General features: G+C 36.0%; 1 long non-coding RNA gene across 1 annotated transcript in view; it reads left to right on the forward strand.

The window, feature by feature from the left end:
• The window catches only part of LOC126628697 (uncharacterized), a 74265-nt gene extending 51070 nt beyond the window's left edge, over positions 1-23195 (forward strand). The window contains exon 2 of the long non-coding RNA XR_007625522.1: positions 23125-23195. This is a non-coding gene — a long non-coding RNA (uncharacterized LOC126628697). The remainder of the gene's footprint in view (positions 1-23124) is intronic.
• The last annotated feature ends 1765 nt before the right edge of the window (positions 23196-24960 follow it).

The following is a 24960-nucleotide window of genomic DNA, read 5'->3' on the forward strand; positions in this document are numbered from 1 at the left end:
AAGAAAGAAAAAGAGTTGAAAATAAGTGAGAATGAACTCACATGTGATGGGTGTTGAAGAAAGCGTCCAAAAGTTTGAATTTGACCCGAAGGTTTTGCATGAATCTTCCCTTGGGTTTAAAAGTAGATTTCTGCATTCTAAAGTGAATTCTAAGTGCCTAACTCATTACTTTGCTCACTATTGCTTTAAGAACGTTTGTCTATCCTTACCTTTCCTTGTTAGCCAATACCTTAGCCCCGTTACAACCTTTAACTTCCATCTTGAGTGTTGTGCGTTTCAATATGTGGAGTTTGAAATTGGTATGAGCATATGATATCATTGGTTCTTGCTTCTAAGTAGTAGCATTCTATTCATTAGATCATATATATACATGCATTAATAATTCCAGAAATTGTGTTTTTGTTGAAAAACATATGTGAGTACTAGTTTTCATGTTTACATCAATCTTCTCACATATACCTAGTGTAGGGTGTGTAGTCAGAAAATCTGAGTGAAAATTGAGTGCATATCTAGTAAGGAATTGAGGGAATTCTGTAAGGCATGTTACTACATCCAAAATGTTGTTTTAATTAAGTATGCTCGAGGGTAAGGATTGCTTAAATCTATGTGAGTGGTGATCTTTGACATGTCATGTTTCATTGAAAATCCCTGAGGCAAATGTTGGAAGGTTTAGATTGTATGTTTTGTTTTGTTTTGCTCGAGGACTAGCAAAAGCTAAGTGTGGGGGAATTTGATAGGAGCATATTTCTGCGACTTAGATAGCTTGTTCTTGTGCATTTATGTTGTTATTTCTTAGTTAATTTAGTATTTCAAGCCATTTTCGTGTGTTTATATGTCTGCAGGATCAAAGAAGCAAAGAAGTACATTTTGGAGCAAAATTGGGCATGGAATGAATATCACATGCTTGGAGCTAATGGAATGGATGAAATTGAAGACCTAAAGATTCTAGGATTCATAATTGAGAAGGATTCCTAATTGAAGATGGATTCCCAGAAGAATGAGGATTCCTACTTGAAGTAGGAAAGTTAAGCCAAGGTTTCCTATTTTGGTTTAACCTTTCCTAATCCTAAATGTCCATAAGTTCCAGCAACATTGAAGGTCTCCTATGCATTTTAGGACACAAACCAAAGTGTCCTTGCACCATACAAGGCCTTGCCGTGGGTTGTCTCCCTTTCCTCTTCCTTGGCATGCAAATGAGCCATCCCTTTCCGATTTTCTGCCATAAATCACATCCCCTTTTCAATTAAAAGCCTTTCACTTTCTTTCCTAAACCCAGCCACACCTTCCTTACCTTTTCCTTAGGATTTTGACTTTAATTCCTATTTCCCTTTATATTTTGGTTTAATTTCTGTTACCTAAATTATTTCCTAGCCTTAAATACCCTAAAGTCTTTAAATAAACACCCTAGCTATGGGAATCAAGAACCATTCATCATCATCTATTTCCATACACCCTAGCCGCATCCTTACACCATCATAAACCTTTCCAAACACCTTTGCCGCAATCTTTATCCATCCAAAACACCAATACATGTTCCCATCCATTCTTCCATACAAACAACCTTCCAAACCATTAACCACACCTTGTGCCGCAACAAAGAAGAAGAAGGAGAATCCTTGGATGTGCTTGCCATTCAAGTTAGAGTTGCTGGAACGTTTTAGGTGTTTTCTTTCTTTTGTTTCCAATGTATAAATCTGTTTATCTTTGTTTTGCGATTACGAGGAACTAAGCCCTTTTGGCTAAGAGGCTATTCAAAACCATGATTATACTTGCATTATGAATTGATTACCTTCAGTTGTTATTTCATAAGTTGTGAATTCAATTTGCTTAACCGTTTGATTGATAACTTATTCTTGTATGTTTATTAAGAGTGCACACTTAGTTTTCATGCAAGGATTTGAAGCTAAAATATAAGGGAGTTTCACCTAGTAGTTACAATCTTATATTTACAAGTAGTGGAGGTTGCTTATAAACGATCGCGTTAAGTGAATTCTTGGCAAGAGTATCATGCTCATCATAGTTACGAATGCCTCGTCAATAATTATAGTTTTCATGAAGCTTAATGATCGTTGATTGTACCTTTATTGTGCTTTTCACGTAGGGGACTTGTAGAGAATGTTTTGAATTGTTGTATGTGCTTTCCCATCCGATTCAATAACTTAAGGAGAACTTGAAGGTTAAAAAAGTGTTGTCACGGTTAACCTGGGGTATTGAGTTTCATGGTCTATTGAAAGAAACAATTGGAAATCAATTTGAATGCAAGTGTGTCATGTGTGGAGAAGAACCCTCTAGCTAGCTCATCATCCATCTAATTCAATCAATTTTGTGCAAATCTGTCTAGTTCTAGTTCTTGCTTTGTTTTACTTTATTTTCGTCCAAATCCCCCTTTACTTTAGAGTGTCTAATTAGTTAGAATCTATTTAGTTTGTGTTTTTAAGTGTTTTGAATCAATATAAAACCAAAATTTGTCCAGAAATTATGTTAGAGTCAGAAACTGCCTAGTTGGTGTTTTTAGGCAGTTTTGAGTGTTTTTAAGTTGTTTTGAGTTTTGTGGACCTGTTTTGAATCCTTTGAGTCTATTCAAACGTTTTTAACTTTGTTTTTATGTATTTGAGTCAGTTTAGAGTGTTTTAGCAATCCCTCCTAATTCCTGGTTTAAGAACGATCCCTACTTACATATTTACTACAATTGTCAAAAGAGGGTTTAATTTGTGTGTTAAGTTAATTTTTGAATCAGCTACACTTGGACATCTATCATTACCATGCATGTGGACAAATACCCAAAGGCCACATCAATACTATCTAGAGTAATGACTAACCCTCCTCTTTATTCTCTAATAGTTGGCAAAACACCACTTAGCCTTTGTGAGAAAAAATCAAGTCAAACTCATATAATCTCATCTTAATATTAGCTCTCCAATTCAAGCTAAAGACATCTTTAATTAACTATAAATATGAAAGAATATGTACTAGCTAGTGTTGAAATAGTTTTGTAGCAAACTAGTCTTACATTGAGACTATTTTACATACCAAAAATACGAGTTCTTGTATAAACATAGTGTAATAAAGAATCCAAATAAAATATTACAATTGAGGTAAGCAGAGTTACACACACACACACACACATATATATATTCATTTTTTTTTATAAATACGGGGCATTACAGATTGATTCGGCCATGAAGAAAGGGCCAAAAGTTCCAAAATTCATCCATCCATTGATGAAGTTAAGCGTCATTTTAACTTTTTTGCTTGGGTATGTATATACGATTTAAAGGAAGAGCAGTTTTGGAAGAAATTCTGATTAAACTTATGCCACCAATTAGCAAAGAAAGGAAATTACAAAACTAAAAAAGGATGAAATAGCCGAGAAGCTCTGTCTTACGCAGCGAGAAAGGAAATTCTTCGTAGTGGTTGATGATACTTGGTGAGCCACCTCTTCCAATTCCAATTCCCATTTCAACTAATAGGTTGTTACTTCTTTGGTTCAGGTGCCCAATCAAATTCAAGCTGGTGGGAGAGTTTGCATTGACTCTAGAAAGCTTAACGCCACAATCAAGAAGGCTCACTATCCCCTTCCGTTCATAGATCCAATGCATGGAAGTTTTGAGTAGCATGTCATGGAGGATGTACCCCTCCATGCCATGGACCCTAGGAGAGCTTAAAAGGAGGTTTCGTCTAGCTGGAAGATGATAAAGCAAGCACTTCTTGGAAGGCAACCCATGTGTTCAAATAAAGAAGACCTAGGAATCTCCAGCTCCAAAACCAAATTTATGTTCCTTAATCCTACTCTTTATTGCTTTTACTTTGCCATAATTGTCATGTTTGTTAATTGTGTTGTTTGATTGTTTGCGTGTTAATCTATGTTTGAAACATTGAGGACAATGTTTGGTTTAAGTGTGGGACCCCGTAAACAAAGTGTTTTTCATTAATTTTTGTGGGATTTTACCACCTAGCACCACTAGAGTTGTTTCTCACCGTTTTAAAGTGTTTTAATGTGTTTTGGAAGAGAAATACGAAAATTTGAAAAAATAATTAGAAAAAGTTTTGAAAAACCCAAACATAGTCGTTTCTTAGTCGTTTTTGTGTGTTGTGTCTTATGGTACCTTCCAACACAATGATGAGGATTTGGTTTTTAATTGCATGACTGTTCAAGAAAGTTACAAGCATGGATGGAAGTTTGATATGCTCTTTGGTTAATGCTTAGTTGTGGTTGACGTTTACAAATTCACATGTAATCACAAAAGAGAAAAAAATCAGTTTTTGTAACATGTTTGAAGGAAGGAACTCAAACTAACGCTACAACCCTGAGGGACTTGAGCCTATACTTTATTTGGAGAGTTAATAATCAGTGAATTCTTGTTTTCTAAAGTCGTTGCATGATCTCATTATTTCTTTGCTTGGTTGCTACTTAGAATGCTTTTGCATCATTCTGCTTCCAAATACTAGAACTCATGCCTGATGTGAGAATTACTTGACACACAAATTAAACCCTATTGATGAAAATTGTAGTAATGATGCAAGTAGGGATCGTTCTAGACCGGGGATTAACTAGGGATGCTAATCAACAAATATAAGACTCAAGAATATAAGAAGAAACTTCAAAACACAAAAGTAGGCTTTAAAACACTAAACTAGACTCAAAGAGTTCAAAACACTTTAAGGTACAAACTAAACAAACTTAAACACACTTCGATACAAGAAAGTAAATGGGAGGTATTGGTTTGGATGAGATTGAGATAACAACAAAAAGTAAAACTAAATAGATGGTTTATGGATTAGCTAGAGATCCATTCTTCACACATGACACACTTGTACATGAATTGATTTCCAATTGCTTTTCAATAGATTATGAAACTCAACACCCCAGATTAACCGTGATGCACGAATTAATCCTCAGATTTTCCTTGATTTATTGAATTGGATGAATGCATACGACAATCCAAATTATTCTCCAAAAGTCCTCTACATGAATGCATAATAGAGATACAATCAAAGATCATTACGTTCTATGAAAATCATAAGTGTTAACGAGGCATTCGTAACTATGAATGCATGATACGTTTGCCAAGAATTCAATTAACGCGATTGTGACTAGCAACCTTCACTACCAATGAATATAAACTTGTAACGATTAGGTGAAACTCATTTATATCCTAGCATCAAATTCATGCATGAAAACTAAGTATGCATCCTTAATCAACATACAAGAATTAGTTTTGAAGAAAGTAGTTAATTGAATTGCATTCACAACTTATTAAATCACAATTGGAAGAAATCAATTCATATCTTAAACATGTTCATGGCTTCGAACTTCACCCTAGCTAAGTAAGGGTTTAGTTCCTCATACTTGCAATTAAACAAAAACAATTGATATTAAACATAGAGAAACAAAGTAGAAGACACCTAGAATGCTCCAACAACTCCAATGGAATGGCTAGCACAACTCCAAGCACTCCTCCTTCTTTGCAAGCCTTGGAACTAATGGAAATGTGTATGAATGGCTGTGTGTCTTCCTTGAAGGCTGAATGGTGCTTATATAGAGGTTGGAAATGAAAAGAATTGCAAGGCAATGGACATGACAACTCACGGCAAAGGAAGAAAGGATGCTGCCAGCTTTGTTTTGCATGTGTGTGTGCTGTTTTTGTGCTCTTTCCACCTAGAAATAATCATTCCAAAGCCACCCAAAGCTATAAGTGGGAGACCAACAAGAAATCCACTTCATAGTGGTCCAATTTCCTTGCTTTTTCTGCTGTCCATTCACTCCCCTTTGCTGATTCCATTCTAGTGCCGTGTGTGTTCATGTGTGTGTGTGTTTGTGTTGTCCTCATCACTTCCCACTCTTCCATTCTTTAATTTCTGATTCCTTGCTGCCCATGTGGTGTGTGTTTTGCTGTTTTCTTTCCTTCTTGCTGCCCATGTGGTGTTTATACTTGCACATGCATGTTCTTCATCCATTTAGCTAGCAATAAACACATTTTCTGCCATCACATGGCAGCTATGATGTTTGAAGTTGTAGGCCAACACTTTGCACACACACATGCAGATTTCTAGCCCTTTGAATCATCAAATTCGTCCATCCTCATGTCTCCATGTTTGCACCATCCAATCTTGGCCCAAAAATGCTCCAAAGTGCTCCAAAATGCACCTTCTTGCATCCTTGGCCCAAAGAACCTACAAACACACAAAAATGGCTTAAACTACTAACATAACTAAGAACTAAGAACATAAATTCACGAAAACAAACATACTAAGTCGCATAAATATGCTCCTATCAATGCCCGTTTCATTCAAAGTTTTAAATTGAGTGCATAACATATAACAAGATGAAGTTGCTTAGTTATCACCAGAGCCAGAAAACCTTAATCCCTTGCATATGTTTTGTAGGTTTAACCCCTTTGACCCTTAATTAGCCTATTTTCTTTGTTAGCCACATTATTCTTACCTAGCCTAGAATAGGACTATCCATACCCTTGTTCTTTGAGTATAGTGGAGCATGACTTAGAGGGAATTCCTTTTGATCAAACATTATGCAAAAAACAAGTGTGGGGGAAGGTTATTTCCAATGAAAGAGAAAAAAAAAACATGAAAAAGAAAAGAAAAAAGAAGGAAAAGAGTTCAAAATAAGTGAGAATGAACTCACAAGTATTGGTTGTTGAAGAAAGGGTCCAAAAGTTTGAATTTGGCCCTAAGTGTTTTGTGATTCTCCCATGGGTGTTTAAAGTTAGTTGATGCATTCAAAAATGAATTCTAAGTGTTGATTTCATTATTTCTGCTTACTATTGTTTTCAGAACCTTTGTTTATCCTTAACCGTTCTTTGTTAGCCAATAACCTTAGCCCTATTACAACCCTTTGACTTGTATCTTGGTTGTTATGTGCTTCAATCTGTGGAGTTTGAAATTGGTACGAGCATATGGAATCCCTGGTTCTCGCTTCTAAGTAGTGGTTCCGTTCATGAGATCATATATATACATGCATTAATAATTCCAGAAAGTGCCTTCTTTGATTATAACATATGTGAGTGCTAGTCTACATGTTTACATCAATCTTCTCACATGTACCTAGTATAGGGAATGTAGTCAGAAAATCTATGTGAGAATAGAGAGTATATTCGGTGAGGAATTGAGGGAATTCTTTAAGGCATGTTACTACATTCAAAACATTGTTTTAATTGATTAAATGCGAGCTAGTGAGTGGTGACTACGATTAAGTATGAGCTCGAGGGTAAAGATAGCTAAAATTTGTGGGAGTAGTGATTTTTAACATGTCATGTTTCATTGGAAATCTCTGAGGCAAACGTTGAAAGGTCTAGGTTATGTTTTGTTTGTTTTGTTTTGCTCGAGGACTAGCAAAAGCTAAGTGTGGGGGAATTTGATAGGAGCACATTTATGCGACTTAGTTAGCTTGTTTTCTTGCATTTCCATTGCTAGTTTCTACTTATTAGAGTGTATTAAGCTATTTTCGTGTGTTTTCAGGTTCAAATGACAAAGTTGGCAAGAAAGTGCAATTTGGAGCATTTTAGAGCAATTTTGGCCCAAGAATTGATAGCACATGTATGGAGGAAGATGGATGGATGTTTTTGAAGTTCATAAGGCTAGGAATATGCTAAGGAGATGAAGAAAATAAATTCAAGATAAAGAAGATAAGGAATCAGCTAGAAGGAAGGAACATTATCCAAAACATTATCCAACCTTATCTTATCCAAACTAACCTTATCTTATCTTATCCTACCTTAATTCTAGCTGTAAGGGGGAATCAATTTCATATTAGATCACCTAAAAACATGGTTCTAGAAGCCCTATCACCTGTCCTAGATTGGTACCGCACCCCTGATGCGAAAATTAACTTAACACACAAATTTAACCATCTTTTGACAACTATAGTATAAGTATAAGTAGGGATCGTTCTGGACCGGGGATTATGAGGGCTTGCTAATAACCTCTAAACTGACTAAAAAACATAAAACTAAATTTAAAAATACTTAACAAGACTCACAAGACTGAAAGCAAACTTAAAATATTCAAAACAGCTTAATACAACTAAATAAAAAAACTAGACACTAGGAATGACTTTGGACGAAAATTGACTTTTACTTGAATCAAAACATTTAAAAACACAAATTAAAACAGATTCTAACTAATTAGACACACTAAAGTAAATGGGGATTGAGTTTTGGACAAAGTTGAAACAAACAAACAAGTATGAAAAACTAGACAGATTGTAAAACAAATTTGAGAAATAAGATGATGGATGGGATAGCTAGAGGCTTTTTCTCCACACATGACATGTATGCAAACAACTCGATTTCCAGTTACTACTTCATTGAATTATGAACGACAATGCTCCAAATTAACCGTGACATCACTAGTTAATTCTCAGATTTTCCTTGTTTTATTGGATTGGATGACATCATTCAACAACCCAAAACCTTCTTCTAAAGTTCCCTACATGACATCATAATAGAGATACAATCAAAGATCATTACGTTTAATGAAAATCATAAGCATTGACAAAGCACTTGCAACTATGACATCATGTCACTCATGCTAGGAATTGAACTTAACACGATCGCTTATAGGCGACCTTCACTACATGTGAATATAAGTTTGTAACGATTATGTGAAACTTCCTTATATTCTAGCAACGGATTTATGCATGCCAATTAAGTGTCGACCCTTAATTAACAAATACAAATAAGTTATCCATCAAATAGTTAAGCCAATTGCATTCACGATTCAAAAGTTCATAACTGGAATTTATCAAATTATATTGCACACATAATCATGGCTTTGAAATCACCCCTAGCCACTCATATTTACAACAAAACGAAAGGAAATGAATTTAAACATTAGAAACAAATGAAAGAAAACACCTAAACGCTCCAACGATCCAAGTTGGACAGCAAGCACGTCCAAGCATTTTCCGTCCCTTCCTTTGCTACGGCACAAGGTGTTGGTGAGTGTTTGAAGGTTTGTTTGTATGGAGGAATGGCTGAATGTGTTTAGGTTGGATGGAGGTCATGGCAAGGAAAGGGAAATGAAGGTGCATGGAATTGTGTTTTTGTGTTGGGAATGTGTAGAATGGTTAAGAAGAAAAGACTCTGCCTTGCGGCAGAATGTGTCTTCCTCCCTTCTCCCTAAACTGTCCCCCTGAATGTGTCTTTGGATGGATATATTTATCGGCTAGGGAGAGGATGTAGTGGGTGGTGGTAATGAGTGGATGTAGTGGTAGGTGAATGTGTTAGGTGGTTGAAATGAGTGGATGTAGTGGTAGGTGAATGTGTTGGGTGGTTGTAATGAGTGGATGTGTTGGGTGAAATGAGTGGTTGTGTTGGGTGAAATGATTGATGTAGTGGTAAGTGAATGGATGTGTTGGGTGAAATGAGTGGATGTAGTGGTAGGTGAATGTGTTGGGTGGTTGTAATGAGTGGACGTGTTGGGTGAAATGAGTGTGCTAAAATGGTTATTTATAGGGAGAAGATGATGCACAAACTTCAAATTTCGTCCATTCCTTTTGCTCCAAGCATATGTTATCCATTCCATGCCCAAAAATGCTCCAAAATGCACTTCTTTGCCACATTAACCCTTTGGACCTACAAACACACGAAAATAGCTTAAAATACTAAAATAACTACGAACTAACAACATAAATGCCAAGAAACAAGCTAACTAAGTCGCATAAATATGCTCCTATCAAATTCCCCCACACTTAGCTTTTGCTAGTCCTCGAGCAAAACAAAAGAAACAAAACAAAACAAAAAAAAAACACAACCTAGACCTTCTAACAATTGCCTCAGGGATTTTTAATGAAACATGACGTGTTAAAAATCATCATTCCCACAGATTTTGGTCATCCTTACACTTGAGCACATACTTAATCACAGTCACCACTTACTAGTTCACAATTAACCAATTAAAACGATGTTTTGAATGTAGTAACATGCCTTAGAGAATTTGCTCAATTCCTTACAAGATACTCTCTATTTTCACACACATTTTCTGACTACACGCTCTACACTAGTATATGTGAGAAGATTGATGTAAACACGAAAGATTAGGACTCACATATGTTATAACAAAGAAAGCAATTTTCTGGAGTTATTAAGCATGTTTAGATATGATCTCATGAATGGAATGCTACTACTTAGATGCAAGAACCAGTGACTCCATATGCTCATACCAATTTCGAACTCCACAAATTGAAACACACAACACTCAAGATTGAAGTCAAGGGTTGTAACAGGGCTTAGGGGTAATGGCTAACAAAGAAAGGATAGGGATAACAAACGTTCTTAAAGTGATAGCAAGCAAAGCAATGAAATAGACACTTGGAAATCACTTTAGAATGCAGAATCAACTTTTAATTACAAAGGGAAGATTTATGCAACACTTAGGGCCGAATTCAATGTTTTGAACCCTTTCTTTAACAAACAACACTTTAAAGCTCTTTTTCATACTTTTGTTTTTCAATTCTGTTTTTTTCTTTTCTTTTCTACCCATGCCTTATTAAGGACTTTGGCACACACACACACACACACACAAGAATCACTTCCCCCACACTTGCTTTCTGCAATACATTGATAAAAAAGGAGTTCATTTTAAGTCATGCTTTACTATGCTTCAAGAACAAGGGTATGGATGGTCCTAACACTAGGCTAGGTAAGGATAGTGTGGGTTAACAAAGAACATAGGCTTAACAAGGCTCAACGGGGTTAAACTTAAACACATAATGAAATAGGGGCACGGAAATTTGGCTTTGGTGGTCACTACACAACTTCATCTTGAATATGTGTTATGCAAATCAATAGCATGCTTTGAATGAAATAGGCATGAGTTCTAGCATTTGGAACTAAATGATGAAACACCTTCTAAGTAGCAACCAAGCAAAGAATAATGAGATCATGCATGACTTTAGAAAACAATGATGCACAGATTATGAACTCTCCAAATAAATGTTTAGGCTCAAGTCTCACAAGGTTGTAGCTTTCATTTGAGTTCCTTCTTTCAAGCATGTTACAAAAACTGATTTTTACTTTATGATTGCATGTGAATTCATAAATTATAACCACAACCAAGCATACACCAAAGAGTAAATCAAATTTTCATCCATGTTTATAACTCTCTTTAACAATCATGTAATTAAAAACCAAATCCTCATCATTGTGTTGGAAGGTACCCTAAGACACAAACAAACACACAAAAACAACTCTTTTTGGGTTTTTCAAAACAATTTTTCAAATTTTTATGAGATTTTCGGATTTTTATGTCAAAACACACTAACACTCCAAAACAGCATAAAAACACTTAAAAAAGCAAGGAACAACACTAGAAGTAATGGGTGATAAACTCCCAGGAATTTCATGCAAAACAACTTGGTTACCCCCCCACACTTAAATCGAACATTGTCCTCAATGTTTCAAGCATAAACTCACACAAACACAAGCAAACAATCAAACAAACAACGAATAAACATGACAAGTATGGCAAAGTAAAAACCAGACAGAGTAGAGTTTAAGAACGCCAATCTGGTTTTGGAGATAGATGATCTTGTTGTCTTTCCACAGCTTTGATCTCGAACTGGTTCAGAATTCTGAGTGAGAGTTCCTTGGTTTCAAATCAGACTCCTTCTGCTGGGTTGATTTGATTGTGCAGTCTGCATTCTTCTCTGCTTGTTTCTTCTGCACGGAAGGCAGGCACGAGGTAGAGGTGATGGTCTGTTTTTTTCTTCAATCTTTCCAAGTGCCCACCATTTGCTTTCTTTCTCCTTGTCCCTAGCTAAGGATAAATTAGCACATTGTCTCCACATGCTTCGAGGTATCATTTTCACTTCCCTTATCTGTTCCCCAGGCAGATGTGGTAGACGAAGAGGAAGCATAAAATGTTGAAGATGAGTACTCGAGAGCAAGGCTAGGTAAGCAATCAGGAAAGGGTTCCAGGCAGTCGGTTCCAGATCAGAAGATTGATACCAAGTGCTGGCTGATTGCTCTCTTTCTCTTTGTCCTGCAGATGAAAACAATGACAAGGAGAAGGACAGGGAGAAAGCATGATATGAGATACTCTGGCTTTCAACCTTCATGATATGAAATACTTTTGCTTTGGATGAGTTGTTTGCAGAGGTACCCCAAGGAATAAAGAACACTGAATGACTCGAGAGGCTTCATTGGGAAGACATTCTCGGAGATGAAGAAATGTTATAGATGTCTGCCTTGCAATGAAGGGTGAAGGTTGACATTTATAGGAATTAATAACTGGTACTATTCCTTCACTCTTGTCGGCAACCATTAGATGATTTAATAGTAAACTTCACGTGCCTTCTATTTCACAAGAAATCTTCGACAGATTGCCCGTAATTTTTGCAAGGTTGAGTGTGCATGTGATAGGCGCTGACACATCTGGAAAAGCAAGTGCCTTTTCGATATTTGGAATCGGCGCTTCGACAAACTGCCCGTGATTTTAGCAAAGCTGAGTGTGTATGTGACAGATGCTGACACGTCTGGAAAAGCAGATGCCTCTCCGATTTCTGAGCTTGCCTTTTCGAGTTCTGAGCTCGCCTCTTCGAGTTCTGAGCTCTGTCGAGTGCAGAGGTTGCATGTGACAAGTGCGGACAAATCTGGAAAAAAAGATTGGCCCGTGGTTTCTGAGCAAGCCCAGCTTTTGAGAAAGCTAGCGCCTCTTCGATTTTTGAATTGGCCTTTTCGATTTCTGAGCTCGCCTCTTTGATCTCTGAAATCCCGTCGAGTGCTGGTTTTTATAGAAGTGTGCAGTACGTTTCAAAGCACACTTGAATTTCTGCCTGTAGATACTCCCTTCTTGCACTTCTACGATCTTGACCTGTCCGACCTCTTCTTTCTTCAACACCTTTGAAAATGTTTGGCCCTTCCGACCATTGTTTTGACTTGAGCCTTGGTGAAGAGGCAGCCATGCCTTCTCCAGACAACATATGGCGCCCATCCTTCATATCCCTTACTGGTCATCTTAGCGTTGGAGATTCGGTGATGAAGAATGATATGACCGCTGCGGTGGTGGCCCGGAACCTTGTCACTCCCAAATATAACAGACTGCTTTCCAAACGGTCTAATGAGTTGGCTGCTAAGGATTCTCTGGCTCTCAATGTGTAATGTACAGGTTCTGTGTCTAATATAGCCCAACGTCTATTTGCTCGAACCTGTCAAGTTGAATCATTGGCGGCTGAAGTGATGAGTCTCAAACAGGAGATTAGAGAGCTCAAGCATGAGAATAAACAGTTGCACAGGCTCGCACATAACTATGCTACAAACATGAAGAGGAAGATTGACCAGATGCAGGAATCTGATGGTCAGATTTTACTTGATCATCAAAGGTTTGTGGGTTTGTTCCAGCAGCATTTGCCTTCATCTTCTGGGGCTATACCACGTAATGAAGTTCCAAATGATCAACCTTCGATGCCTTTTCCTTCTGGGGCTCCGCCGACTACTGAGACTTCTCCTAAGCAGCTTTTGTGAAGGCTTCCTTTTGTATTTTCTGCTTAATGTTCCTTTTTTTTTTTATGAAAATGAATGTAAAAATACCTTGCATCTCTGTCAATGTTTCAAAAATAAACTCACACCAAAAACAATTAAACAAGCAACAAATAAAAATGACAATCATGACAAAATAAAATGCAGAAAAGGGAAGGTTTTTAGAAACACAAAATTGATTATGGAGCAATTCCAAAATCTTCCTCATTTTTGAATACATGGGTTGCCTCCCAAGAAGCGCTTGCTTTAACGTCTTCCAGCCGGACGAAACTTCCTTCTAAGCTTGGATAGGACCCATAGCATGGAATTGATCCTTGAATGGGAGGTGATACTTGACATGATCCAGCAATGGTTTAAATTCTAGTCTAGGTGCCTGAATCATCAAAATCAGCAAGTTAGTATAAAATAAAATTGAAGTTGAAGAAGATGGCTTACTTGCTTGCTTCAACACAAACTCAATTACGAACACCACATCTTTGAAGGTTGCAGGGATATGGGACTTGGCCAGATTTGGTGTTTTGAGAGTTATGACTTGTCCCGTGTCATAAAATCCAACTTCTTTGTGATTTTTCATCTCATGTGTATCTTCTTTGATGAATTCTAGACATTCCCCATCCACTTCTTGCTCTTGACTCTTTGGAAAGGTTTCGAAGATGCCTTTCTCACCCTTTTTTTCCTTGGATTGCATGATCCTACAATGAATAAGGACATTTGGTGAAACGGGGTCAAGACGAATTAAATTTAGGCTTACCTTGGTTGTAGTGGACGGCATATAGGGCATATGGGGCTGCGACAAGGGTGGTTCTTCCCTTGGCATGGCCTTGTTATTCTCTTCTTCTTCGAGTATCAGCTGTTCATCCATGTTTTGGCTTGGTTTGGATGTCTTGGGTTCACCTCCAACCTCTATAGCACTTCCCAAAGTGATAGCATCATGGATTTCAAAATCTTCCTTCAAATTTTCAATAGTTGAGTTTGAGAGTTCACTTTGCTCTTGAATTTGTGCCGTGAACTCCATAATCTCTCCAAGTTGATTTTTCAATTCGCTCATCTCTTTAGCTTGATTGAGCATTGTTTCATTTTGCTTTTGCTGCTTCATCCAAACACATCCATTTATCTTCACATCCATTCCTCCATACAAACAAACCTTCAAACACTCACCAACACCTTGTGCCATAGCAAAGGAAGGGAAGGAAAGTGCTTAGACGTGCTTGCTGTCCAACTTGGATCGTGGGAGCATTTAGGTGTTTTCTTTCTTTTGTTTCTAATGTTTAAATTCATTTCCTTGTGTTTTGTTGTAAATATGAGTGGCTAAACCCCTCTTGGCTAGGGGTGATTTCAAAGCCATGATTATGTGTGCAATATAATTTGATAAATTCTAGTTATGAACTCTTAAATCGTGAATGCAATTGGCTTAACTATTTGATTGATAACTTATTTGTATTTGTTAATTAAGGGTCGACACTTGATTGGCATGCATAAATCTGTTGCTAGAATATAAGGAAGTTTCACATAATCGTTACAAACTTATATTCACATGTAGTGAAGGTCGCTTATAAACGATCGCGTTAAGTTCAATTCCTAGCATGAGTGACATGATGTCATAGTTGCAACTGCTTTGTCAATGCTTATGATTTTCATTAAACGTAATGATCTTTGATTATATCTCTGTTATGATGTCATGTAGGGAACTTTTGAAGAATGTTTTGGGTTGTCGAATGATGTCATCCAATCCAATAAAACAAGGAAAATCTGAGAGTTAACTAGTGATGTCACAGTTAATTTGGAGCATTGTCGTTCATAATTCAATGAAGTAGTAACTGGAAATCAAGTTGTTTGCATACATATCATGTGTGGAGAAAAAGCAGCTATCCCATCCATCATCTTATTTCTCAAATTTGTTTTACAATATGTCTAGTTTTTCATACTTGTTTGTTTGTTTCATTTTGATTTTGTTGCCGCTGCACCAAAGAGGTTAGTAATTGAAAATTTTGATCACTATCCGTGGACATACTTGAATTTGATTGGAATTGTTGTAGGGGAAGCTGTGGTGGCTGCATAGGTGTTAAGTAAAACTCATCAGATTGGTGCCAATATCCATCTTGTTGAGCCTCATTGGTTTGATTTTGTGAGCCCTGCACCAATGAATTTATTTCATAAAAAATTCGATCATAATCTATTGACGAACTTGAGTTTGATTGAGCATATTATATATGAGGTTGTGATGGTTGCATAGGTCTTGAATGGAACTTCTCATCTTGCCGCCAATATCCATCTTGATGGAATTGTTGAGGTTCTATGTAATCTAAATAATCTCTCCAATCCGAATTGTAAGCGTTGGAAAACATGTTGTCCCATGATTGGCTATGGCCTTGATAACCCCAAGCATCTTCATTCGCAGCAAATTGAGAATATTGCTGAGTTGGATATCCTTGCCCATAGGACACACCACATGTAAGGACACTTTGCATTGTGGTCCTTTCGGCATATTGTGACAATTGAGAAGTAAGTTCCTGTTGGAAGTATGCCCACAAAGCCACTCATTTGATGTAATAGCTTTTGGAATACTTATTGTATTAAAATTTTATATGTTTAATGAAGGGCAAAGCTTATTGTTAATCACTATTTATTGTATCATGTGTTTAAGCAATAAGGGAATCCAAGGAATGTACTTGATCTAAGAGATAAGTGATTTAAGTAAGTTAGATTATCGAGACCTTTCTCTTATGTTCATTCCTAAAATGTTCCGAGCCATAGGATTGCCAATTGGGCATTGACAATCCGCTAAGGTTAGTATGTGTTATGTCGACTCAAGCGTGAGTATGACTAGTCTCATGTCATTTAGTGTTAGACACTAAGGCAAACACATAGGTGCTCGAAAGAGTGATCGAGTACACTGAACAACGATCAAAAGAGAGTTCGAACATACATGCCATGTAAGAACTCGAAAGTTGCAATATGCAAAGTAGTCCTTTGACCTGAGGCATCATAGATGTCTAATGGTTAGGTCCTTGATCTTTGATCATGTCAAAGGCATTCCATTGGAGTGTCCACGACATTGTTGTGGTCAAGCTACCTAGTCATGTAGGCATATGAATGCACAACAAGGAATCTCTAACCTTCCATGGTGGAAGGAGAATACTCTAAGATATGATTCGAGAGTCTTTGGCCAAAGCATATGAATATGACTTAGGAAGTTTGTTCCAAATCATATTCAATTGAATCATATAGATAAGTATCACATTGGATAGTAGACATGAAACAAACTATCACCTGAAACAATGTGATTAAGAGTATTGTATTAGAGAAGGACCGTATTGCATTGTAGTTGTAACTGGATAGGTTCTCCAACCACTTCTACTTAGCTTGGGTAACCATGATATGCTGCTAGGTGTCACTCATGGTTTGTGGAAGCCCTAAAGATTAGCAAACACTGATTTTAAGGGAGAATTGAAATGTGGTTTCAATTCACAATCGATCGTTAAGAGTAACAATCGCCCACTACCTCGCTAAATGGAACCTAATGGATCGTACACTGAGTAAGGATGTTGGTCAAGAAATTAAATGAAATGGATAAGCAATTAAATGGTTTAATTGAAGAATGGTCAAGGTTAATTAATTAGTTAATTAATTATATGAAATGTTCGTATTGGGCTTATATGTTGATTTTGGGTTTCGGGGCCCAAAAGCGTTTTGGTCCACAAGGCCCATTATGTTTAAGTTGTATGACAACTAAAACAAAATGGGCAATTAGCCCAATCAATTTGATATGGCCGGCCATTAGGGTGAGAAGTGTCAAACTTGGATTAATTACAAGTTTGCCACTCACATGTGATGAAGTATAAATTCAACTTTATAGCTTTATTTTCATTTAGGGTTTTTCTTGGTGAAATGAGGTGAAACATTTTCTCTCATTTTCTCTAAAGAGGCCGGCCACCTAGGGAAGGAATAGCTAGCAATCTCTTCTTCCCTAAGTCATCCATTTCATCTTCACATCACATCCTTGGTGAAGAGACTTAGGGCTGGTTTGGTATTGCTGTGCTTTGAAAAAAAGCTGTTGTGAGAATAAGCGGCTGTGCTGTGAAAATAAGCGGCTGTGAAATAAATCAGCAGAGTGTTTGGTAAACTTTTTTGTAAAAGTGCTTTTGGAAAAAAAAAAAGTCTAATAGTGTCTTTTCATTAAAGAAGCACTGCAGCTCCGTGTGCTTTGAAAAAAAGCCAGTTTTCCAAAGCTACAAATAGCAGCTTCAGCTTTTTCCTTTGATTTCAGCTTATTCTCACAGCAGCTTCCAAAATAAGCCCTTTTTTTTCAGTTTACCAAACACCTAAAACCCTCACAGCTTTTTTTCATGGGTGCTTTTTTTTTAAGCACTTCACTCCCAAACTAGGTCTTAGAGACATCAAGCTTTTGGTGTTTTGGAGAACAAATCCTCAAATCCTCAAAGAAGCAAAGGAGCACTAAAAGGAAGAAAATCACAAGGAAGATCTAAGGAGCAAGGAGGTGACATGAAGGCCCTCCACTTACGTGAATCCCTTGTGTAATCAAGGATGAGCTTCAAGGGTAAAGAAACTTTAATCTTTCCTTATCTTTAATGTTGTTAAAGAGTTTATTGGTTCACCATATACTAGGCTTTGAAAGTCATGGGTTTTATGAATTGTTTTTTAATGCATGCCTACTTTCATGTGTTAATAGTTTTCATATGTATTCAAATGTTCTCACTTGTTCTTAGCTAGGACAAAATTTTTCCTTCAGTTCCGCCAATTGAGCTTGAATGGTAACAAAATCCATGTCTTACTTCTCTAGTACCTGAAATCAAGGAAACAAAACTAAATCAAATATCAAAAGTAAAAAAAAAATAAAAAAAAATAAAAAAAAACATAAACAGAAACAAAGTCAATAACTAAAAAAAAAGACACGAAAATAAACAAAAAGAAATAACAAGGGATTAGCAAAGTTGCTAATCCCCGACAACGGCGCCAAAAACTTGATGCGGAAATTAACTTAACACACAAATTTAACCCTCTTTTGACAACTGTAGTATAAGTATAAGTAGGGATCGTTCTGGACCGGGGATTAGGAGGGCTTGCTAATAACCTCTAAATTGACTCAAAAACATAAAACTAAACTTAAAAATACTTAACAAGACTCACAAGACTCAAAGCAAACTTAAAATATTCAAAACAGCTTAAAACAACTAAATAAACTTAAACTAGACACTAGGAATGACTTTGGACGAAAATTGATATTTTCTTGAATCAAAACATTTAAAAACACAAATTAAAACAGATTCTAACTAATTAGACACACTAAAGTAAAGGGGGATTGAGTTTTGGACAAAGTTGAAACAAACAAACAAGTATGAAAAACTAGACAGATTGTAAAACATATTTGAGAAATAAGATGATGGATGGGATAGCTAGAGACTTTTTCTCCACACATGACATGTATGCAAACAACTTGATTTCCAGTTACTACTTCATTGAATTATGAATGACAATGCTCCAAATTAACCGTGACATCACTAGTTAACTCTCAGATTTTTCTTGTTTTATTGGATTGGATGACATCATTCAACAACCCAAAACATTCTTCTAAAGTTCCCTACATGACATCATAATAGAGATACAATCAAAGATCATTACGTTTAATGAAAATCATAAGCATTGACAAAGCACTTGCAACTATGACATCATGTCACTCATGCTAGGAATTGAACTTAACGCGATCGCTTATAAGCGACCTTCACTACATGTGAATATAAGTTTGTAACGATTATGTGAAACTTCCTTATATTCTAGCAACGGATTTATGCATGCCAATTAAGTGTCGACCCTTAATTAACAAATACAAATAAGTTATCCATCAAATAGTTAAGCCAATTGCATTCACGATTCAAAAGTTCATAACTGGAATTTATCAAATTATATTGCACACATAATCATGGCTTTGAAATCACCCCTAGCCAAGAGGGGTTTAGCCACTCATATTTTCAACAAAACGAAAGGAAACGAATTTAAACATTAGAAACAAAAGAAAGAAAACACCTAAACGCTCCAACGATCCAAGTTGGACAACAAGCACGTCCAAGCACTTTCCTTCCCTTCCTTTGCTACGGCACAAGGTGTTGGTGAGTGTTTGAAGGTTTGTTTGTATGGAGGAATGGCTGAATGTGTTTAGGTTGGATGGAGGTCATGGCAAGGAAAGGGAAATGAAGGTGCACGGAATTGTGTTTTTGTTGTGGGAATGTGTAGAACGGTTAAGAAGAAAAGACTTTGCCTTGCGGGAGAATGTGTCTTCCTCCCTTCTCCCTAAACTGTCCCCCTAAATGTGTCTTTGGATGGATATATTTATAGGCTGGGGAGAGGATGTAGTGGGTGGTGGTAATGAGTGGATGTAGTGGTAGGTGAATGTATTGGGTGGTCGAAATGAGTGGATGCAGTGGTAAGTGAATATGTTGGGTGGTTGTAATGAGTGGATGTGTTGGGTGAAATGAGTGGATGTGTTGGGTGAAATGAATGGATGTAGTGGTAAGTGAATGGATGTGTTGGGTGAAATGAGTGGATGTAGTGGTAGGTGAATGTGTTGGGTGGTTGTAATGAGTGGAAGTGTTGGGTGAAATGAGTGTGCTAAAATGGTTATTTATAGGGAGAGGATGATGCACAAACTTCAAATTTCGTCCATTCCTTTTGCCACATTAACCCTTTGGACCTAGAAACACACGAAAATAGCTTAAAATAATAAAATAACTACGAACTAACAACATAAATGCCAAGAAACAAGCTAACTAAGTCGCATAAATATGCTCTTATCAACCCCTTATCCCTTTATTTTTAGAAACTTGAAACAAACCCTTTCTAGAAGCCTTATCTCTTATACCTAAAAGTGTGCCGCACCTAGCCTTCTAGAAGTGATGTTTCCTGCAGCAAAGGCCAATCATTTTCCTCCCTGGAATCTGAAATAGAAGAGTCCTTATTCTTTGATGATTTGGAATCCTAATTCCTCTCCTTCTCACCCTAACCGTGCCTTACTTTCTCCCTATAAATATATAGTGCCGCAGCACTCAGAAGACACCCATCTCTCACCACAAAATCACACCACACATCCATCATACACAGAAAATCCCTCTTGTTCCGCAACTTTGCAAGGAGAAAGGAGAGGAGATCCTTTGTCGTGCCCTGCCATTCAAGCTTGGATTACTGGAGCGTTCTTAGGTGTATTCTATCTTTTGTTTTCAATGTTTAATTTAAGTTATCTTTGTTTAAGTGCGAACATGAGAAACTAAACTCATTTTGGGTATAGGCGAATTCAAAGCCATGAACATATATTGCATATAAATTGATTACTTTCAGTTATTAGTCCATGAATTTGATGCTAAAATATAAGGGAGTTTCACCTAATAGTTATGAACTTATATTTATAAGTAGTGGAGGTCATTGGTCATGATCGTGTTAAGTGAATTCTTGGCAGGACTATCATGCTGTTCATAGTTACGAATGCCTTGTCAATGCTTATGATTTTCATAGAACATAATGATCTTTGATATGTATCTCTATCATGATGTTCGTGTAGGGAATTTGACAAGAATAATTTGGTTGCGATGCTGAGTCCAATTCAATGAACTTAGGAAAATCTGAGGGTTAATTAGTGCTGTTCACGGTTAATCTGGGGCATTGTCATTCATGGTTTATAGGAAGAATAACTAGAAATCGATTCGTATACATATGTGTCATGTGTGGAGAAGGACCCTCTAGTTAGCCATTCACCTATTAAAAACATCCAATTTCGTATTAGCTTCAGTTTGTGTCTGCAAGTACTTAGTTTAAGCTTAAATTCGTCAAAAAACCAACCCCCCTTTTCTATTTCGTGTTTTTAGGTTAAAATCTGTCAAATTGGTGTGTTTTTATTGTTTTGAGTCTTTCTAGTTTAGAATTCGTCCAAAGTCATCCTTAGTGTTAGTTTTGAGTCAATTTGTTTGTTTTGTGTAGTTCTTAGTATTTTGAGTTAGTTTTGAGTCATAAGAGTATAGTTTAGTGTTTTTAAAGTCTAGTTAAATGTAATTGAGTTAATTTGAGTAGATTAGTAGTCCCTCCTAATCCCCGGCCTAGAACGATTCCTACTTATCCATACTACAATTATCCAAAAGATGGTTTAATTTGTGTGCTAGTTTAATTTCACATCACTGTGATGCATTGAACTCTTTAGAAGCTGGATCCCAATGAATGAGGAAACTGAGTGCCAAGTATTACTTACCACTCGTAACAGAGAAGTAGCTAGATATGTGGACACAAGTGATTTCCTCTACCAGCCACTGTCACTGAAAGATGATCAAAGCGTGGAACTGTTTGAGAATATAGCAATGTATGGAAAGGTAAAAACAGGTATGTTTTCTCACAAAATTTCCATCCCTGTTATTTATTTATTTATCAATTGACATATCCTTCCATTTGGCACTGCACAACAAAAAGAAAAAAATAATAATGAAAAACACTTCAAAAATTTGAATTATAACAAAAAAAAAAAACATGTACTAATTTTATTTAAAAACAAGGACAAGAGAGACAAAAAACAAAAAAACAAAAAACCAAAAGAACCTAACTAAAGCGCGTGAGCACACCAACCCCATTGGCAAGAAAATTTGCGAAGAGGCCCAGGTCCTGATTATCATGATGGTTCCGCAATCGAATCAATCATGGTGTTTATTCATTTTTTTTTTTTTTTCATGTTATAGTAATTGTTAATTTTTTTAAGAACGTGCTATCCATACATCATTTTTTACTTTTTACACATCTTTTGTTGATTTCTGTTATTTGATCTTCCTCAATTCGTTCGATTCCACGATCGAAAATTAAAAAGATGTGTAAGAAGTAAAAACGGGTGTATGAATATCACACCTTTTTTTTTATGTATTGTTATTATTTTCATAGTTAATTTTTTTTTTTTTTCAATGTACGTGGCAATACTTAATGAACATGTGGGACCTATACATTTATATATGTACCACATTAATAGAAATTTTGGTGGAATAGTAATGGAGTGACCAACTTGATTTGCTACCTATATTCCAGAACTACATTTATCGATTTTTATTTTCAGGTACTATTTTTATCGTATGGGTCAATTTAAGGGACTATATGTGATAAAAACCCTAATTATAAAGACTAATTTTTAGCTTTTTATATTGAGTGTTGATTCGACTACTGCAAACACCACAACATCCACCTATTCAAGGAGAAAGGAAATTACAACCAGCTCAAAAACGAGCGCAAAAAGCATACAGTGACCGAGCAAGTCAGTAATATGGTACATTTTTTTAGTTCTTGTTTTGTAAATTGATAATGGAAGAAAATTAAGTATGGTGTAGAAAGCTAAGAAATGGAAGAGATTCAGAGAAAATTCAATTCTCCAGTGAGCAGAAGGTGTAGAGTCGATGGTTGTTGGGTTGAGGGGTTGAGATTGATTTCTACATGAATTACAAAGTTGTAGCAAGGGATGGGTTTGATTTGGGTATCTCATGATAAGAAAGTGGAAAAGAAGAGATGAACAACTGGGTATGAAGAACGTCATGGGCATCACCACCATCATCACCATCATGAAGGTGGTTGTTGCTCAGGGCATGCAGCGAAACCGAAGAAGATACTATTTTTAAAAAAAAAAAAAAAAAAAAAAAAAAAAAAAAAAAAAAAACTAGACCAAGAAAGAAACTATTTATGAAACTGGACCAAGAAAAAGACACTATTTATGAAACTATACCAATTACTATACATTATTTATAAAACTGGACTAATTGAACACTATTTATGCAGCATGACCAAAAACTAAGCACTATTTATGAAACAGGACCAAGAATGAGACACTATTTATGAAGCTGTACCAACTACTATATACTATTTATGAAATAGGACCCAATAACCAGACACTATTTATGAAAGTAAACCAAGAACTAGGCATTATTTATGAATCTGGATCAATAAATAAAGTAGTACCGTTTAGTTTTATTAATAGTATAGTACCATTTAGTTTCATAAGTAGTGTAATATCGGTCAGTTTCATAAATAGCATAATACCATTCGATTTCATAAATAGTGTAGTACTGTTCACTTTCATAAACAGTGTCTGTGATGAACGCGCGCACATCAGGCTTTTTTTTTTAATTTTTTTTTATATTAAAATTGTGTCATTTACGTTAAAATTTAAGTTATTTTGTCTTCTTTATTAAAATTTAAGGGTTTTTCATTAAAATTTAAGTTTTTTTTCATTAAATAAAGTTATAGCATGATTTTTATTTAAAATAAATTTAGCCCAAGCCCTTTTCTTGAAAGTTCCTGATAGCGATTTTACCACTTGTAAAACAAAGGGTTAAACCATAGAAAATTCTTGCAAGAGAACAAGTGTTTGTAGTATAGAATGGCTCAAGCAAGGTCGATCTCCTCAGGAACTGATATAAACAATTTACGAGTTTTTGTGTATTTAACTTATTTAACTCTAAGAATTACACTAATTTGACGAAACTAAATATTACTGGATGTGACTTAAACAAATATCTAAAATGGGAATTGATTTATAAGAATAATGATTCAACTTAAACAAAACACGTAAATAAGGAAATTCAAGATAAAATAAATGATTGAAGAAAAATAGATTGACAATATGCTAGAGTTCAACCTTTACCAACAACACTCCTACGTAGCTATTCCAATTGCTTAAATAATTGAAAACACACATGCTTTGAATGTTGGATTTTCCTTGTGTATGTTTTACTTGTGACATTCAAGCTAAAACGCATACCACCACATGCAACTTATCCATGACATTTGGATTAAATATAAACATGAGTGATTCATTAATCTTTGTGAAAATCCTTTTGTTAAACCATATAATCCCTAAGAGCATGATATTTACCTTAGGAGAGTATAATTTTCAATCACAAGAAACATAACCAATTTTAACGTGACATTCGTTCAAAATTGCATCCGATAACTGATGCGAGAAATATAAGCACACTCAAATTAAACCCTCTTTTTGACAATTGTAGCAAAGTATGTAAGTAGGGATCGTTCTAAACCGGGGATTAGGAGGGCTTGCTAAAACCTCTAAACTGACTCAAAAACAAAAAGAAACAAAGTTAAAAATGTAAACAAAAGATTTTAAAACAAGAAAGTAAAAGGGGGATTTGAGTTTGGTGAAGTTGAAAGTAAAAACGAATAAACTAAAAACTTAAATAGATTTTAAACAAATTTGGGTTGAATGGATAATGGAAGGCTAGCTAAGGGGTTCTTCTCCACACATGTCTTGCTTGCATACAAAATGATTTCCAATTGCTCTTCGATAAGTTATGAATACTCAACGCCCCAAATTAACCGTGAATTGCACTAATTAACTCTCAGTTTTTCAACAAGTTATTAGATTGGATGATTGCATACGACAACCCAAAACATTCCCTACAAGTTCCCTACATGAATTGCATAA

The sequence above is a fragment of the Malus sylvestris genome, chromosome 7 (assembly GCF_916048215.2).
Source record: "Malus sylvestris chromosome 7, drMalSylv7.2, whole genome shotgun sequence".
Taxonomy (NCBI): domain Eukaryota; kingdom Viridiplantae; phylum Streptophyta; class Magnoliopsida; order Rosales; family Rosaceae; genus Malus; species Malus sylvestris.